The sequence below is a fragment of the Pezoporus wallicus genome, unplaced genomic scaffold (genome assembly GCF_028554395.1).
Source record: "Pezoporus wallicus isolate ANWC-B61680 ecotype Strahan unplaced genomic scaffold, APGP_CSIRO_Pwel_v1 contig_6923, whole genome shotgun sequence".
NCBI lineage: Eukaryota > Metazoa > Chordata > Aves > Psittaciformes > Psittacidae > Pezoporus > Pezoporus wallicus.
In genome coordinates this window covers 1,620,096-1,635,525 of record NW_026637289.1, presented here as the reverse complement: position 1 = coordinate 1,635,525, position 15,430 = coordinate 1,620,096, and the positions used below count along the sequence as shown (strand labels likewise).

At 43.1% G+C, this 15,430-nt stretch overlaps 1 long non-coding RNA gene across 1 annotated transcript; it reads left to right on the top strand.

The window, feature by feature from the left end:
- The first annotated feature begins 12,091 nt into the window (after positions 1-12,091).
- Positions 12,092-15,053, top strand: LOC130596744 (uncharacterized). The gene is made up of 2 exons (XR_008971593.1): positions 12,092-12,320; positions 14,751-15,053. It is a non-coding gene; the product is annotated as an uncharacterized LOC130596744 (long non-coding RNA).
- Positions 15,054-15,430: the final 377 nt, after the last annotated feature.

The following is a 15,430-nucleotide window of genomic DNA, read 5'->3' as shown; positions in this document are numbered from 1 at the left end:
TGGAACTGAGGAGCTGGAAAACAGCTTTGAAGAGGAGGACCTGGAGGTCCTGGTGAACACCAAGTTGAATATGAGCCAGCAATGTCACATAGCAGAAAAGAAAGTTCTGTCCTGGGCTGGATTAGGAGAGTTATTGCCAGCAGGTTGAGGAAGGTGATCCTTCCCCTCCGTTCAGCGCTGCTGAGGCTACACCCAGATTACTGTCTCCAGTTATGGGATCCTGAGTGCAGGAGAGAGATGGACGTAGTGGAGAATGGCCAGCAAAGGGCCACTAAAATGATTAAGATCCAGGATCAAGAAATGGCAAAGACTCAAGCAGTACAGCTTTGCTGCTGCTAAAGACATCTCAAAGCAAAATTAGGGACCAGAGCAGCTCCCCTGTAAGGAACAGTTGTTACTGTTCAGCCTGAAGAAGGGAAGGCTCAGGGAGGATTTCATCAATGTATATACATATCTGAAGGGAAAGTGTAAAGAAGACTGGGTCAGGCTCTTTTCAGTGACAGGTCCAGGGGTAATAGGCACAAACTGAAACATGGGAGGCTCTGTCTGAACATCAGGAAACACTTTTTTACTGTTAGGGTGAGTGAGCACTGCCCCAGGTTGTCCAGAGAGGTTGTGGGTTCTCCCTCCTTGGCAATTTTCAAAAGCATGGTCCTAGGCAACCTCGTTCTAGGTGACTCTCCTTGTGCAAGCAGTTGGACCAGATAAGCTCCAGAGAAGCCTTCCAGCCTCAGCCATGCTGTGACTCTGTGTTTCTGTGAATCCACACCTAGAAGCTATGCAGCACTTTAACCCTGCCAGCACAAATTACTGCCTTCCCAAAACATACAAGCCAGCTGCAGATGTGAAACCTTCCCAATGAATATCAACCATAGTGAGATGAATTATCTTAAGTAGCAATTTTTTCTTCACCCAGGTTTTTTCACTGAAGCAGTTTAAGGAGTGAGCACAAAAACATCTGAAGAGGCTGACAGAACAAGAGGTGACTTCTGGAGGGATGATCGTGTCCACAGGCCAGGGCTAAGCTGTGTCAAACTACCTGTTACCTCTGTAATCAGTGCAGTTGCACTAGAAAGGCATATATGGGCTCAGTGCTCTCACCCTTGATCTGCTGAGTTAAACAAGTGCTAAGAAATAGAAGCCAGAATAACAAAAGAGCCAAAAAAATACTGCAAAACCCAAGAAATTTACAAATGAGCTAACGGAAACAAACTTTAAGAGAATAAACTGTAGTATCAGCATTTACTTCTGAATTAAAATGTTTGGGGATGGAAAGGGTCAAATAAATAATTGCCTGTGGCTTCCTTACTGCAGAGGATGTGTTGAAATGTTCAGGAGTGAAGGTACAGGCAGCCTGCTTACGTAATCAGACAGATTACATGAGGTTAGAAAGCAGATCCACATGTTTTAGGAGGAAATATGCTTTCTTAGAGGAAAAAGATGAATGTGATAACTGAGAAAAACACTTCACCCCAGATGAACCCCAAAAGAAAGTTCTTCAGAATCCATATCACCTTTTAAAATTGGTATAAGAAATTCCATAGGCTGTTGGATTTGGTAATTAGCACATAGGACCACAGATTTATCACTGCTGTCCGCGTTCTGCTCACTAGTATCTACATTAAGAAAATTAATTCCTGATTTTTGTGTGTGATCCACTCTTACAGAGATTTGCATTCTTCATTGCTTACATATTTTAGGATACCGACTATTTAAAAAGGCAGATCTTTGAATCTTAATCCTAAAGCAGATATAGCTTGTAAAGTTTTCCTAATGAGATGGCCAAAAATACAAGGAAGACAAGACAGGACTCATAACAGAAATCAAGAAACAAAGCACATGATTTCTTCTCTATGTATGATTTACTTTGTGGTGACCGAAAGTCTTCGTTACCTGTAGGCTGCTGTTTCTCATTCTATTTCCTAATGGGAAAAAAAGTCCTAGAAAAGTCAACATTAAACTTAATCTTAATAATCACTTCTGTCTCCAGAAAAGCTGGAAATTTGTATTTCGTTTTGTCATTGACAGATCTAAAACATCTCAGACAGGGAAAAGGGGTCTTTCCCTATGCTGTGCCTTGTTGGTACATGAAGCAGGAAACACCACCTTTGAACATTCATAAATGCATCAAGAATTATATTTGAAAATAAGGAAGCAGTTGAACATGACCTGATAGGCGTGCTTCTAGTCCAGAGGTGTACTGAACATAGAATGCAAAAATCTGTTGCTTTGTCTTGTTGTTCTTGTATGTGCTATGGCAAAGCCCAGGGGTAGTGATGCCTTAGTAGTGGGTGCAGAGCAGTACCTGAGTATGTCACAACTACCCTTCGTAACATTCTGAAATAGTACTGCAGCGGTTATGCCTACTAAGACTCTGAGGCGAGGCAGAGTGCAAGTCCACAATCAGTTCTTTTTTTGCAAACTGAGAAATAAGGGGGAAAATAATTATGCTGCCATCCCTCAGGGACAGTCCCTCATTCTCTCTCCTTTACTCCCCCTTTTAAGGAATTGAAGTTTGGAAAGGCTGAGGACCATTGCTAAAGATAACAAAGCTCAGAGGTGTCAACAGCTGGGAACAATTGTGGGAGGGCACCTACTTTACTTAGGAGCTCTCTCTTACACTTGCTCACCCATGACTAGACACAGTGGAAGGAAGGCATAACCCTTCTTCTGTTGGCCACGTTTTGCATGGGGGCTGATATTTCAGGTATTTTCCAAAAGGCTGCTGGGGTGAGGATCTCAGAAGACACTCTGCCAATCAAGACCAAGGAAGAGTAACATAGATCAGATCAGGGCTGTTACCAGTGAGTACACAGCCGTCTGGAGGAATTCAGTGCTAAAAACCTAGGGATCTGAGAGGCTTTCAGGATTAGGTTGCGGAAAAGGGTGTTGGAGGTTGGCAATTTTAGATTCAGGTGTTTAAAGCCAGAGTTAAATATCGAACTGACCCTTCTCTTGTGGATTTAGCCTTCAGCTCTTCAGTTTGGTTCAAAGCTCTCACCCAATGCATTCACATTGGTGAGACTTATTTTCTTATTTATTTTTAGTTTTTAAAAGGGGATGTGAAATGTACATACAGGATGATAATACTAATAACTAAGACAACCTCACAAATGATGAAGATGAAATAATGGAGTGCCACTAATGTTATTAATTACAGTGAATGCCACAGGAGGATCCCCCGTGCAGAGTTCATTTGCTTTAGTTGTTAAATGAGTCTCAATGCTAGTTATTGTTAAATTGTGGGAATCAACATGGACTGCTAGCAAAACAGACAGTCTGTACACTCTGCACAGTAATGTTGCCACTCTTTATAAACCCTTGGTATTATCTAACTCTGCTCTGTTCTACCATTTGAAAACTGCAGAAGATGTTAAGTCTCTTTTTAAAGAACTTTTGATATATGCAACTGTAAGAAGCTGTAGAAGTGCAAACAAGGATGTTGCTATTGTTGGTTCAGAGGTGACAAATATTAGCCACAGTCCAAATTAATCTTTTAATTCTTCTTTGGAAGATTTTTGCCTTGCTCTTTCACAGCAAATGTCATCTTTTCTAAGGATTTCTGTTATTCCTGTTCAGGCTGGAAACTCTTCAACAGGGAACAACCATGTTCGCTTCACAAAGCCAAAAGACCTGTCACTCTAAGGGGCATTTCCTAGTGCCTTTGACTATACAGCGGAGGCAAGAGGTACCTTTCAATAAAGTCACAATTCCTCTCCTTACATGTCTGTCTTCACTAGTCACTTTCACTGTCAGTGCTCTCAGGGGAAAAGGGGTGTATTGGTAGGGTCTGCAGTGCTTGCATTAAGAGCCAGAACTGGAACCTCCATGCAAACCCAAGTGCTGCCTGGGCACCAACATGCAGTCCCAGAAACACAGGCACTAAAAATGTCAGTGCATCAGTAATATGACTTTATGGAGCTCTGTTAAGACCTGCTACTAGTGCAAGGCCTTTGCTCCACCCTTTACGCGTTCCCTAAGTAGTTGTATTGACTAATAACTTCTGAAGGGCTTTCTCTTTGAAGGCAATTATGGATAGACTAACTAGGAATTTATCCACTGTAATGTTGCTAATAGTTATTTGACCTAATAGCTTCATTGCAAATACTGAAACCTGTTATTTGGGTTCAACAACTGAGCATGAGTTCATGTCAGCAGACAGCTCTTCTGCCTCCTCCTCTGTACTGAACGTAGTCTTTGTACTATCGCTTTATTTTTGCTACTCTTCTTTGAATCTTTTCCAAGTAGCCTGTACATATTTCGTTCAAATGTGGTGCCTGGAAAAAAAAAAACCATCATTCTTTATGAATCTAGCCCACTGTATGATCTAGATACTGCTAAATGTTGGACTTCACATTGAGTTTTGCTCTTGCAACAAACTACAGGAAAGGCTCAAAAATGTGATAAGAAGACAAAAAAGAGAGTATAATTAGAGCTCTCTCCATCTCCCACCTGCTTTGTAAGTGGCTAAGCAAGATAGGAAAATCAAGCAGTCTCAGATTCATTGAATTTCTATGCCAAGTCAAGGGCACTAGTGCTGCTGTCCTGAACAGCACAGGAATCCATCAATTATTAAATTGGCAGGTCCCTCAGTTCATCTCTCTGCCCTCATGAGCCAGAGAGGTATGAAAATTAACTGGGATAGTCTTAATATAAAATCATAGAACCATAGAACAGTTAGGGTTTGAAAGGACCTGAAGATCATCTAGTTCCAACCCCTCGCACTAAACCATGTCATCCAAGGCTCTGTCCAACCCAGCCTCCACCAGAGATGGAGCATTTCCAACATCTTACAGCATCCCCTTCCAATACCTCACCACCCTCACAGTAAAGAGCTTCTCCCTTATATCTAACCTAAACTTCCCGTGTTTAAGTTTGAACCCATTACCCCTTGTCCTATCACTACAGTTCCTAATGAAGAGTCCCTTCCCAGCCTCCTTGTAGGCCCCCTTCAGATACTGGAAGGCTGCTATGAGGTCTCTACGCAGCCTTCTCTTCTCCAGGCTGAACAGACCCAACTTTCTCAGCCTGTCTTCGTACAGGAGGTGCTCCAGTCCCCTGATCATCCTCTTGGCCCTCCTCCGGACTTGTTCCAACAGTTCCATGTCCTTTTTATGTTGAGGACACCAGAACTGCACACAATACCCTAAGTGAGGTCTCATGAGAGCAGAGTAGAGGGGCAGGGTCACCTCCTTCGAACATCTGGTACTACATTGATAGTATTGCTCAAACCACAGACTCATGAATTTACAGGGGTCAGAGTCAGAATGAAAACTTCTTCCTCAGTGTAAAGGTGTAAAGATTGTCTGGGTGTATTTGGGAGCATAGAGAAAAGGGAAGTATCTTCACTGCAGCATTGATGGTTGGCTGCTGGAAGTAACTGGGGTAGCAGGTGGCTGTGATTGGTTGGTGTTTCTCACTGTTTGGGTTTAGAGAGGTATTTTTTTTCCCTTTGCAAGATTTTCCATCTTCCTTGTTAGCATGTGGCAAGGGATATTTGCTAGTAACATGAGGATTTTTGGACATTATTAAAAGGTAGATATGCTACTTTTATATATATATTATATATTTAGATATACTAAAAATCTATTCTGGTGTTTAGTGTATTATCATGGATAAGAAGAGAAGCTGTGCTTTTTAAACTTTAGACCTAGCTTAATTATTATTGTACTGTACATTTAAAATGTTAGACTTCCAACAGAGAAAGTCCAATTCCATCAGCTAATATTTATTATGATCAGTGCAGAACTGACACAATTGTGTGCTCGCAGCATAAAATCCAACTCATGGTTTTAGCATTAGGCAACTATCCGAATGAGAGCAGAGGGGTGCTATTACTAAGCTTCCAAGTTGTAGTAATGTCTGAGTTTCATTCATGTATTTACTGTTGCCTTGATCATCTCCTTCAATAGAAAGAACTGCAAGAGAAGGAAATATACTCCCAAAGTACTATGAGCAGCTGTTTGTGGTTATCTCACATCATCATCTCCAACTCAAAAAGTCACTCAGACAGAGGATCTGAAAGAAACTTGATTTTAAAACACATGGAACCTTGACCACACAACTGGAGCAGCTGACTGTCACATAATCCAAGAGCAGCCCTACCTTGGCTCATCAGAGGGTCTCTGTCCTCTGCTGCTGCCAATGGAATTCCCATCCCAGCTGAGAGGACAACATCAGGCACAGAGATTCATTGCTAATGTAGAGAAGTTTATCGGGCTGGGGACAGGTTTCAGCTACAGACCAATTTGTCCCTGCCTTTAGGGTACATGCCAGGTTATAATGGTTATAGCCCTATTCTGCCAAGCTGTGAAACCACAGCCTTTGTATGTTCCAAAGAATCAAGTGCAGGAAGAATATGAAAACACAAAGACTGTATCTTGATGTTAAATTTTGCTCCAGTCTTCTCAGGCAATGAAATGAGCTTCCAAGGATCCATGGTCTATCCAGAACAAATGGTGCTATTGGCAGTATGAGCATTTTGTGACTATACCACAAGTGCCAACCATAGAGTGATTTCCACTCTTGTCCATGTCAAGTTGGCCACATATGCTCTGTCTGCTGTGAGGAAATCTCTTGCTTTCCCTCTAGTCCTCCAACAACCCAGCATATAGTAGTGGTGAGAGAATTAGAACTTTGATGCTGTTGTGACTTTCTCCCTTAGGGCAGGTGTATGTAGTACACTAAGAAAAAAGGTTGTATCTGCAATAGCCGGAGTCTGCAAAGTTGCTCTGGAAGTGAGGTTGGTGAGAGATTTCCAGAGGCTGCTAGGGTGAGATGATAGGCAGAATAGTTGCAGAGTATGCTGGCACCTCCATCCAGTGGATGTGCAGGAGGCGGCATGGCTCAGGCATACTAAGGCTTTTTCAGTCTACCAAGGGCCATAAGGACATCTTTGCTTTCATCCTCGCTGTGTCCTCAGGCCCACAGTTACACTGTTAGTACCTCACACCAAGCCCACCTTCCCCTCCTCAGCTGGCCAGAACTTCCCTGTGCCTTGGCAGCTGGTCTTGTGCTAACATTGATACACAGGGGCTGGCCAGCCCACTGCTCCCTGGGACTCTTCCATGGCTCAGTCTCAATCAGCTCTTCTAATTTATTTTCCCTTTAGTCCAATACATCTGCCATGAGTATTAGCATAACATTAACAAAATTTCTATTTCCATTCAGTTATGTGCTGTTGTGAACTGCATTTCTCTGGTAGGTATTTGTTTTTGCAATCATAGTGATGAAACACATTTATTGGTTGTAGCAGTTACAGGAATTCTAAATAAATATCTGTCTTTGTTTAATTTCAGTAAATCGGGATATTTCACTAGCATCATAATAATAGGGATTTGGGGAATACTATGTGTCCATGAAATAATTCTTTAAGCAATTTATTCTTGCATCAGCACTAAACCCCCTTCAATTTGGGCTATTCCCAGAAGCTAAGGGACTAGTTTTCTAAACTAGAGTTGTTTTGTTTTTTTTTATGTTTGGCCAGATTTTGCTCCGGGTTTTGTATTTGTTTTGGTTTTGCAACTTTGGTGTGTGAAAATATGTAATTGCAGTTTTCCACAGGATGCAAATGGTACTATTTATAGTAACTTTCCTAACCTCCAGGTTAGCTTCCATTCCAAAAAGTACCAATACTGTTGGTGTGATCAGTATCACCTTATCACTCCCTAGAAGAACATACAGATGTTGTATACAGTGTAAGTGAGCCTGATTTTGGTAATATTGTTATCCTGGCTTCCCTTTTAAATTTACTTGTTATATATTTCCAGATAGTAGGCTGACACTGTCCAGATTTATACCTTGTTAACTCTTCCCAGATAAATGGGAATGAATACATGCAATGGAGAGGTGAATTTAGGAGGTTTTGGAGGGCACTAACTTTATTCCATCATTTGGCACAGTCTTATTTTATTATTATTTTTCATATTATTACAAAGTAATTCCAAATTACATTGCAAATGTAGAAAAGCTATGCAGTTGTGAAATATTGTTTAGCAATGCTGACCATTTTCATGGATTGAGGCATTTCATTGATTTCATACATCTGAAATCTAGGGATTAGTTTCTGAGAAATTATTTCCCCACCGCTCCCACTTTGATGGAAGTGATCTATTGTTTTAGGGGCACGTCTGAACACATGGGATGCCTGTTTCTGGGAGAGCTCTATCATTCAATTGAGATGATATGAAAGGCAGAGTGCGTAAACTACAGCTGTAGAGAAGCAGATTGTAGCTAATGGATCCAGATTTTGCCAGGACTCATCTGAATAACTCGTTTTTGGTTTGAGCTGCTGCAAACAACAGTAACAAACTCCTTTCCACATACCCTTGATTTGGAGCGTTTCTTCAATCTGCCTATGGAAATCTGTGCCTTAAACTTTTTGCAAAAAGAGCTAAATGAATTACGTAATTTTTTTTTCAGGACAATTATGATTCATAATGGTACACAATATGGGCTTTATTATGTTGCTTTTATGTATGGGTATCTACCAGTGAAATCTATGAGGATTGCTCTGTGAGAAAAGTCCTCAGGACTCTGCCTAAAAGGTTGCATGTGTTAGGGTTGCAAATGGTGTATATTAATAGGAAAATTCAATTTGTTTTTCTCTTCATCCTTCAGAAACATGTGAAGAAAACAACATGGTCTAAACCTAAGTACAGTATTCATGCTGGCCAACAACCCATTATTGCGCCACACACAAAATTCCCATTGAGGTCAATGGAAGTGCCGTGAGCAGAGTGTCTCTTGGCCTAAGCCTGTTTTTGTGTGCATGTATATGTGCGTGCGTGTGTGTGTGTGAGTGTGTGTTGAGTAATAATTTTCCACACCAGAAAAAAAAAAAGCAAAACAACTTTGTTGTCATGCTATCTTGCAAGGAAGCTAGGGAAGCTAGTTTCACCCACACAGAGTTGAAAGCACATACCACTCTGTTACAGCACATAAACACTGTTATCACGCTAGTTGCAGAAAGAGCACTGTCACTGGGACATTTTATAGGCATGGGCTTTTATACTATTCAGCAAGCTATTGAAAATTAAAATGTAATTAGTGTAGCAAAACAATAGTTTGCATCTTTTAATTACTGCTCCATTTTTTTGACAGAATGTTTTAATTATTTTTTTTTTTCTGTTCTGTTTTTATTGATTTAGTGCCAGTTCAATTGTGTTACCAAGACCTCCCAGTACTCAATGAATTTACCTCAGGGGATTCTGCCTTCTTCATTGTTTTAAAATAAACCAGATCTTCAACTACCTACAAAGCAAAATTACAAGTGGAAGACGAAAGAAAGAAAGGCAGAAACAAAAGGAGAAAGAGCAGTAGGAAGGGCAGGAGGGTAGAAGGAAGGACAGAAGGACAGGAAGAAGGGGAAGGGAGGGAGGGAGGGAAGGAGGGAGGGAGGGAGGGAGGGAAGGAGGGAGGGAGAGAGAAAGGAAGGAGGAAGGAAGGGAGGGAGGCAAGGAGGGAGGGAGGGAGGGAGGCCAGGAGGGAGAGAGGAAGGAAGGAAGGAAGGGCAAAGGGAAAAACAGAGGAAGGGAGAAAGGTAGGAGGGAAGGGAGGAAGGGGAGAAGGGAGGTAATGGGGAAGGAAGGAAGGAAGGAAGGAAGGAAGGAAGGAAGGAAGGAAGGAAGGAAGGAAGGAAGGAAGGAAGGAAGGAAGGAAGGAAGGAAGGAAGGAAGGAAGGAAGGAAGGAAGGAAGGAAGGCAGGAAGGAAAGGAAGGAAAGAAGGAAGGAGAAGGAAAGGAAGGAAGGAAAGAAGGAAAGAGGGAAGGAGGGAGGAAGGGGGGAAGGAAGGGGGGAGGGGGAAAGGAGGGAAGGAAGAAGGGAGGGAGGGAAGGAAGGGAAGGGAGGGAGAGAAGGAAGGAGGGAGGGAAGGAAGGGAGGGAGGAAGGAGGGAAGGAAGGAGGGAAGGAAGGAAGGAAGGAGGGAAGGAAGGAAGGGGGGAAGGAAGGGGGGAAGGAAGGAGGGAGGGAAGGAAGGGAGGGAGGAAGGAGGGAAGGAAGGAGGGAAGGAAGGAGGGAAGGAAGGAAGGAAGGAGGGAAGGAAGGAAGGGGGGAAGGAAGGAGGGAGGGAAGGAGGGAGGGAGGGAAGGAAGGAGGGAGGGAGGGAGGGAAGGAAGGAATGGAGGGAGAGAAGGAAGGAGGGAGGGAAGGGAAGGAGGGAGGAAGGAGGGAAGGAGGGAAGGAAGGAAGGAAGGAAGGGGGAAGGAAGGAGGGAGGGAGGGAGGGAAGGAGGGAGGGAAGGAAGGAAGGGGGGAGGGGGGAAGGAAGGAAAAAAGGAAGGAAGGAAGGGGGAGGGATCGAGGGAAGTAAGGAAGGAGGGAGGGAAGGAGGGAGGGAAGGAAGGAAGGAGGAAAGAAAGGAAGGAGGGAGGGAAGGAGGGAGGGAGGGAAGGAAGGAGTGAGGGAAGGAGGGAGAGAAGGAAGGAAGGAAGGCAGGAGGGAGGGAAAGAAGGAAGGAAGGAAGGAAGGAAGGAAGGAAGGAAGGAAGGAAGGAAGGAAGGAAGGAAGGAAGGAAGGAAGGAAGGAAGGAAGGAAGGAAGGAAGGAAGGAAGGAAGGAAATGAGAGGAAGGAAATGAGAGAAAGGAATGAAAGGACAGAAGGAAAAAAAGGGAGCAAAAGAAAAAAAATCTGCTGTTATTACATGCCCAAGTTTTTATTCATACATGTGTTAGTATGAAACTGTTATTTAGCTATAGCATTAGATTTGTTTTCAGTTTAGTTCAAAATGTTTTTTGATTTTTTTGAAAAGTAGCAGGAAATCTCAACTCACAAAGAAATCACATTGACCAAAATGTTAATGTTGAAATTCCACTGGAGAACATTAACAAACCCCCCACTTTGATAATTTTACAGTATAGTCTCTTGGGTAAGAAAATACACGTCCTGAGTTTCTAGGTTATGGTAGTACTGTCATTCTCTGTGGGTGTGCATGCACTCAATTTATTGCAGCCTTTCAGCTGTCAGAAAAGTGCAAAGTAAGTGGGAAATGACACAGAGCACTGATTTAGAACACTTTCATCTCTATATGGTCTGTTTTCGTTAGTGATCAAGAGAGAGGAAAGTAGTGGTTAGGCACTATCTGTACTACAAAGCAAACCCTGCAGAGGCTATACAGCACATGGTCTTTTGAATGATTGTATACCTCTAACTAGAAACAAACAAACACACAAAGCACTGTATTTATTTGAAAGACTTTAATAGCTCCTTTGCAGCCATTTTGTACATAACAGGAAGCAAACCATTCCAATTTCCAGCGTGTTTTATCGTAAAATATTTTCACCTATGGGGTTAGTCACCATGTATTTTGTCTTACTTTTTTCTTATTCCATATTTGTAAAATGTAGCAAGTCTTACTTCTTGCAAGGAAGGCAAGATATCATTTACTTAGTATGCTGTTATTTGACTACTTAATAAACAGCTCACAGAGGCAAAAAACAAGAAACCCAGACCCAAGAAGACCAACGCTGCATTTTCAATAGCAAGATCCCTTGGGACCCAGGCTCTGGGATTTTCATAGCAGAAGAATGTGGTCATACCACTCAGAGGCATTGGCGGTGGCTGGGCGGTGGTAGACATAAGCCCAAACAAGGAAGAAGTGCCAGGGAACCTGAGGGAGTCAGGAGGATTAACACTGTATCTCTTCTGGGGATTCATACTTCTGAGGTCTATTCCTTTCATGAAACATCTGTTTGCCTTTCTTCAGGGAGTATGGCCTCCAGTTTCCTCTCTCCAAGTAAACAAAGAAGGTCCACTTTGCAACTTCTACTCTTTCCGGGAAAGAAAGACATGAGTCTTGCAGTTCACTGCTGGTCCTCAGAACTGTCAGCCACTCCTGAGTGCAGGGTTTGGCACTGGACGTGCCTGTAATTCCAAAGCTGTGAAATCTTGCCTTCAGTCAATTTGACAAGCATTTTTCTTCCAGAATTTAGCCTTCAAACCCACAGATACTGGCAGCAAGTACCACACAAATCTTTAAAATTAAGCAGCAGGTAAGACCTGCTGATTTTCTTTTTTAACCTTTGCTAAGCTGCTGTTCTTCAGATTTCTGCTTGATTTCCCTCTTCAGCATTATCTGTTGTTGGGATTTTGTTTGTTTGTTTCTTCACCCTGGAATGGTGGAATAGCCATGTCACAGCAATGCATCAGCCCAGATGGTGTCATGGTCACATCATGGCAGGCAGCCACCAGCTCCTGGCATTAGCCCTGGTGATGTTGTGGCCATGTTGTAGTAGGTAGAATGTTGGCAGCTGGTGACACAGCTAGCCTTGGACAGGTATAATAAACGGCTGCACCATCCTAGGCTGGCAGATGAGTAACCGGGTGAGTGAGGACTGGGAGGAGAGAGCAGGGAGGCAGGGGCAGCCCATGGTGATGGAAGGTGGCTGCTCCTCCTTGCTTCTTCTGTGTGTTACAGCTGGATGCTCAGACAAGGATGTTACTACATCATGGCACGCTCCTGTGCCCTACCTCCTCTGCCACTCATCTGGAGAATTGTCAGCTCTTTACAGAACAGATGATAGTCTCAGCCTGTGCCTCATCACATTTCTGCAGGGAGCTGGAAGCTACCCATGGCTGTGAGCAAAGGGAGCTCCCTACCCTTTTCTGTGGGTAGTCAGCGGCTGGGCCCCACATGAGCTACTGTCACTGGCCCTAGTGAGGTGGTGGGCAGAACAGTTGATGGTATGGCCCAGGGCATGTGTCTCCTAGCTGTAAGGGAGATGTGGGGTGGACAGCCTTGGTGTGAGGCTGAGGGAGCCTTGGGCAGGGGGCCAGAGGAGGGTGGCAACAGAGTGCGGTGCTCCCATTGTTGGTTCTCCTGTCTGCCACAGCTGCAGAAAGGGACCTGACCAAGTCATAATACACTCCAATTCTTCTGCCACTCAGACAGCAAGTGTAGTAGCTTTCAGCAAGTATATTGACCTAAGGGTAAGGAAAGACATGTGGCTACAATCTGTAATCTGTCATGATCCTACAAGCAGCTGGAAGGTCCCCACAGCTGTGGACAAAGGGAGCGCCACATCACACACCTTTTCTGTGTGAAACTTCTTTGTGTGCAACCTCCTTACAAAAATGTGAGGGAAAATTGATATTTACTTCGCCAAGAAGGTAAGTCCTAAACTTCATCGGCATTGTTTGTAATAAACAAATACTTCAATTAATACACATCAGCATTAAACATATGTATTGAAAGTCACTATGAACTACATACTAGCACCAAAGTTTTGACTTTAGCTGCTTTCTACTGATTTTCTAGATGTTTGTATTCCCAGAGAATGCAATCAAAATCTATTAATATCCATGGTTCAACCCTGAGGACATACTTACACTTCCTGTCTTTTCTATGCATGAAACATTGATGTATAAACATAGAGGCTGCTTCTGCACATACGTCTGGGGTGAATATCTTTCTGAAGTACCCCTTACACCTCACTCCAGATATCTGTAATACAGAGGTCTACATCTGAGGCCAGGTCCTCTTTATAGTCAGTGGAAAGAAATACTCACAGGAGATGATTCATCTGACCTGTTTTAGATATCTGTGTGAGGACAAAATCAACCATGCCCTAGAAGTATCTATTTCCACTTCATTGTGGAGAACTTGCTGCACTGCAAACATCTGAAGTTGGATGCAGTGAATCATCCTCTTAATGCAAAGACCAATTATCCTCAGAAATCCCATGCTACTATCTGCCTTTGCTCCCTACAACACCATAAGCTTGTAACCACTGAGAAGCTAAAAAGTTGTAGATGAACATCTTAATAGCAGCATCCCTGGATTTCTATTCATCCATGACACCTGCCCCCATCTCCCCCAGGGTCTTGAGATACAACTGCTGTGGGCATGGAAAGGAGAGCTTCCACAGCACAGGAAGATGGAGCAGCTCCTCTACTGACAGCATAGCTTTGGAACTCAGCAATCTGTGTGTGTACAACCTTTAGATCTATGTATCACCCCTCCAGAGGCCATGAGATGGTTCTGATAAGCTTGTCTCCTCCTTCCAATTCAGAACTCCAAGGATTATAGCTTTAGGCATTGGCATGCTCTTTCGGGCAGAGTCCTTGCATTTTGCATCCCTTGCCTCAGTCCCTGGGACCGTGAACTCCCTCTGGAGCCAGAATAGATAAGGTACTTTGGAAGAGTATGAAGTTTGTACACATACAGTCCCTGCACCAAATGGTTTGTGTGCTGAAAGTCAGAGAAGATGGAGTAAAAGGAATCACAACATGGCTAATGTTTCAATATTAAATTGCAGGTGTGAGGAGGCTAAAACTGGAGTGAGGGAGAAGAAAAAGAAAAAAGAAAGAAATATGATTAGAAATAATCCATTAAGCATCAATTTTTGGCATGAGATCTACTCATGATCAGCAGAGTAAAAGCAAGTGTTCACCAATACTAAGCCTCACAATACTATGCTTGTTTTCTGAGCCCAAGTGGCTCCCTCTGCAAAGTGTGGTGTTTCTGGTTTGCTCAGCCTGCTCACATTGGCTCTGGTGTTTATTTACATGCACCCTGTTGTGAAATTGTTCCTCTGTGAACAGAAGTACTGGAGAAACTGTGGAACATTAATCTACCCAATAATATTGTCATAAGTAGGCTCCAACCCTGTGGTCTGCTCAAGACAGCAGACCCCTGGGCTGGGGCAAAACATGATGCAGGCTGGAGGTCTTACACAAGTGACACAGCATGGATGAGCTTACATTTCTGATTATGATTTCATAAATGTTTGTTTGTTGTTCTCCTTCTCAGAGAGCTGTGTTTGGCAAGCCATGGACCAGCACACCAGGACTCCAAAAACATGGTATGGTAGTGGCCAGGCTCTTTTTTGAGAAATGGAAGCTGTGGGATACTCCTCCTTCCCTAGAAGCTTTGACATAGTCGTCCGTCCCCTCAAGTACATTAGTCTGGCAGCACCCCTTGCCTTGGCAGCAGCAGGTAGTGTTTGCTTAGGAAGGATGGCCATCATGATGTCTTTCTTCCTCCATCCTACGCCGTTTTCCCATATCAGGATGGTAAAACTTGGAATAAATACCTCCTGGAGATGGAAGAAAAGAGCTGCAGCTTTGGGATTATTTTTTTAGGCTATCTGCTGACTCAAGAAAGCTTATCTACATCTACATCATAGGCTGTTCACATCTCCAAAGTGTTTTATTGAGCAGTAAAAGGTAGAAAAGCATTTAGAAACAAGCCTGAGCCTGACGTAATTGGATGGTTCCAAAGCTGGAGCCCTGAACAAATGCAGCTTGCTTAAATTCAGCCCATTTGCCCTTCATATGAAATCAATCATACCCTTAGTATATTGCAGTAAAACTTGCATGTCTTCATGTATGTATATCTGAAGCCTCCTGTACCTTTTCCCCTACCTCCACCTATTCCTATGCCTCTGGTCCTTGATATTTTCTACAGGAGTGCCTGATGTTTGGAAAATACT